The 4,509-nt window shown below is 43.9% G+C and overlaps 1 pseudogene; it reads right to left on the minus strand.

Moving 5' to 3' along the window:
• Positions 1-2,861: 2,861 nt before the first annotated feature.
• On the minus strand, positions 2,862-4,247 carry LOC102511947 (annotated as a pseudogene).
• Positions 4,248-4,509: the final 262 nt, after the last annotated feature.

The following is a 4,509-nucleotide window of genomic DNA, read 5'->3' on the forward strand; positions in this document are numbered from 1 at the left end:
GCTGGTCCATTATGTTGTTGCGTTGAATTATGAAGTTATGCTGCTTGGACCTAGAGAGGAAGACCAGCAACTATTCTAGACTTAATGGTAAGACATCTGCATGTCAGAAGGTGGAGATCAAATTCCAATAAAAGCCCAGGAGCTTCTGCTTCAGTGCCATCTCTAGGGAGCCAAAAGGTGTGAGACATGTCCAGATACCCTTTTTAAGGTAAAGGGCAAATTGTTGTATCTGTATCCCTTTTTAGAACTAAGAAGCACAATATCCAGTGGGCATGTTGATTTTGGATGCAACATATTCGTCATTTGGGTGTGTTAACCTGTCCCACGTATCAAGTGACAGGAAGCTACTAGTTTTAAAGGCAGGGTGGTGGAGGGAGAAGAGAAGGCTCCATAATGGGTCCAGGATGCTGTGCAAGCCATTCTGCCACTTGGACCACATAACCCATCAGACCCAATGGCTCTTGAAATTCCACTGATTCACATGGATACTATTTGAAGCCTTTGGCAGCCCACTGGTAAATCACAGCACAGGTGTTTAGGATTTTAGAGCAAGGTCCTACTATCATCCTCCAATTAATACTCTCCTTTTGAGAAACAACTCTTGCTCTGTGACTGGGTCTCATCAGAGACTGAATATTTAATGATGGGCCACCAAGACATTATTTGACTGGAGCTGCCCAAGTGTTATTTAACCCAACAAGTCTTAAAGTTGGGCAGGCACAGCAGCACTCCTATGTCAAATGGGAGTGGTACATATATGATTTGGCCCAGACAGGCCAGGAGTTACACATAAGTGACAGGAAGAAGCGGTCTCCTCCATCCATACCTGTACCCCATAAGGTGGAATTCCCTCTGGCTCCTTAACACAGAAAGAAAAGATGCAAGCCTGTTTACTGATGGTTTTACACCATATGGAGGCATCACGTGAAAGTGGAGAGCAGTAGTGCTACAGCATCTTCCTGGGGCTTCAATGAAGGACAGTGAGGATGGACAGTGAGCATCCCACCATTCAGGATTTTAGGCAGTCAGTGCACCTGCTTGTGCGTAATGTTTGAAAGATAAAGTGGCCTTAAGTGTGATTATATAATGATTTGGGGCTGTAGGCAATGGTTTTGCTTGATGGTCAGGCCAAAGGGACTTTAAAGGAACATAATTAGAAAACTGGTAAATGTGAAATTTGGTGAAGAGGTATGTGGATTAACCTCTCTCATTGGGAAAAAATAAAAGATACGTGTGTCCCATGTGAGTGCTCACCAGGGTTTGACACCAGAAGAGGAAGATTTCAACAATCAAGCATGGAGGATAACACATTCTGTGGGTATCAGTCAGCCTCTTTCCCTGCCATGCCAGTCTTTGCCCAGAGGGCTCATGAACAAGTTGGCTGTGGTGGCAGTGATGGAGGTCATTCTTGTGCTCATCAACATGGGATTCCATTAACCATGACTGAGTGCCTGATCTGCTAAGAGTGGTAGCAGCACTGGGTCTCTCATTTGGCACATTCCAGGGGGTCCTCAGACAGACCCCTGCTGGCATGTTGATTACATCAGGATGCTTTCATAATGGAAGGCATCATTTTAGCCTTGTTGAAACAGACACTTACTGTGGGTCTGGATTTGCCTTGATTGTGTGCATGCTGTTGCCAAAACTACAGTGTGGACTTAAAGATGTTTTATCTGTTATCATAGCATTCTACAAAGGATTGCTTCTGTCCAAGGAATTCACTTTGCAGCAAAAGAAGTGAGGGAAGGGTCCCATGCCCATTGAATCCACTATATCACCCTGTTTGCCACCATCCTGAAGCAGCTGGATGGATACAACATGGGAAGGGCCTTTTGAAGACTCAGTTTCAGTGGAACTTAGGAAGGTGGCAGTATATTGCAGGGCTGTGGAAAGTTTCTTCAGGAGGTCATTCATGTCCTGAATCAGCTTCCAGTAATGATTCAGTTAATAGGTCCAGGAATGAAGGGGTGGAAATGGTAGGGGCATCACATTCTATATTACCCTTAGAAACTTTTTTCCCCTTTTCTCATGACATTAAGCTCTGCCCACCTAGACTTTGTAGTTCCTGGTGAAGGAGTGTTTCTTCCAGGAGACAGAACAATAATTTTCCTGAGTGGAGCTTAAGACATCTGGCCACTTTGGGCTCCTCATGCCTCTGTGTAAACAGGCAAAGGGGGAGTTACTGCATTGTATGATTATGAAGACTATCACAGGACAGCCATATGTGGAGAGTATTTAATGTGGTAAAAACATATTTATTCAGAACTATGGTAATAAGGAAAAAGAGACCTCAATATAGAACTGGGCTCAATGAAGAATAGAGAATTGGGAAGAGGGAATTTATATCAGAGGAGCTCAGTGTGGGGTCACTGGATGGCATATTACTAATAGGAAACACAAAGGACAAGTGAATTACTCGGTAAACTGACATACAGGATTTTTGTTGAAGACGAGTCAGACTGATCAGACATTACCTGTTGGGGGTTGGAATATGAGTAACCTAATTAGATATCTAGGGTGATCAGACCTGTAGGATGAAGGCCTCATGCAAAATACACTCAGCAGAATTCTTACTGAAGATTTTACAAGGAGGTATCATTATGGGCCTACGAGAAGATTCAAGGGTCTGATTAAAGTTTGGTAAACCAACTAATCCTTGTCAGATCTTCTTTGTAATCTTTTTTTTTTTTTTAAAGAGGGAATACTTTTTTTCAAATCCATCAGAGAAGTGGATACCTTGGGTCTGTAACAAAAAGTTGTGTTTTAAATCATAGGTCAGTAATTGTATATGATAATATACACTGCTACATACAAATTAACTGATCAGACCACAACTTTTCAGTTTATAACAGAATAAGCTTCCCTGTAAAAGCAGCACCTTTGTGACATTTTAACTTTACTATTCCTCCCCTACTTCCTCTCCCTCTCCTTCAACAGAATCTACACCAGCCTCCTCATAAATCTTCTCAAGGGCCACCATGTCCTCATGAGCCTCAGAAAACTCTCCTTCCTCCATGCCCTCACACAAGTACCAGTGAACAAAGGCATGCTTGGCATACATCAGGCCAAACTTGTAGTCCAGGTGAGCCCAGCTCTCAGCAATGGCTGTGGTGTTGCTCAGCATGCACACAGCTTGCTGTACTTTGGCCAGGTCTCCACCAGGTACCATGGTGGGAGGCTGGTAATTAATGCCAACTTTGAAGCCAGTGGGGCACCAGTCCACAAACTGGATGGTACGTTTGATCTTGATGGTGGCAATGGCAGCATTGACATCTTTGGGAGCCACATCACCATGGTATAACAGGCAGCAAGCCACCTATTTACCCTGGTGAGGGTCACATTTCATCATCTGGTTGGCTGGCTCAAAGCAAGCATTGGTGATCTCTGATACAGAAAGCTGTTCATGGTAGGCTTTCTCAGCAGAGATGACAGGGGCATATGTGGACAGAGGAAAGGGGATGTGAGGACAGGGACCTAAGTTCATCTGGAATTCTGTCAGATCAACATTGAGGGCTCCATCAAACCTCAGGGAAGCAGTGATTGAGGATACAACTTGACCTATCAGCCTATGCAGGTTAGTGTATGTTGGGCACTCAGTATTGAGGTTTCTAATGCAGATGTTGTATATGGCCTCATTGTCTACCATGAAGGCACAATCAGAGTGCTCCAAGGTGGCATGGGTGGTGAGGATGGAGTTGTAGGGCTTAACCACAGCTGTGGAAACCTGGAGGGGGCTGGGTACATGGAGAACTCTGGTTTGGACTTCTTACCATAATTGACAGAGAGATTTTCCATCATCAGGGAGGTGAACCCAGAACCAGTTCCCCCACCGATGCTGTGGAAAACCAAGGAGCCCTGAAGACCTGGTCAGCTAGTTTCTGAATTTGGTCCAAGACAAGATCAATGATCTCCTTGCCAGTGGTGTAGTGACCATGGGCATAGATATTGGCAGCATCTTCTTTGACTGTGATGAGCTGCTCATGGTGGAAGAGCTGGTGGCAGATGCCAGTGTGAAGTTCATCAATGACTGTGGATTCCAGGTCTGCAAACACTGCCCTGGACACATGCTTGCCAGCACCTGCTTCACTGAAGAAGATGTTGAAGGAGTCATCTCCTCCCACAATGGTCTTATCACTTAGCATCTGGCCATTGTGCCTAATGTCATGTTCCAGGCAGTAGATCTCCCAGCAGGCATTGCCAATCTGGACACCAGCGTGGCCAGCGTGGATGGAGATGCACTTAGGCATAGTTGTAGTTTAGCCACCACTGAACAGATGGCACAGAGGAAAAAGAGAGGTTATTGCTTTTTTACAGCGTGATTCATAGGCAGTCGACATAAGATATCCTGCCTGTAGTCTTTTTTTTAAACTCAAGTATGTTCAATTTAGAATGCTGTTAATTTCTGGTGTACAGCATAGTGATTTAGATATATAAATATATATGTGTTTTATATATATGTGTGTGTGTATGTATATATATATATATATATATATATATATATATATATAT

The sequence above is a fragment of the Camelus ferus genome, chromosome 27 (genome assembly GCF_009834535.1).
Source record: "Camelus ferus isolate YT-003-E chromosome 27, BCGSAC_Cfer_1.0, whole genome shotgun sequence".
NCBI classification, from domain to species: domain Eukaryota; kingdom Metazoa; phylum Chordata; class Mammalia; order Artiodactyla; family Camelidae; genus Camelus; species Camelus ferus.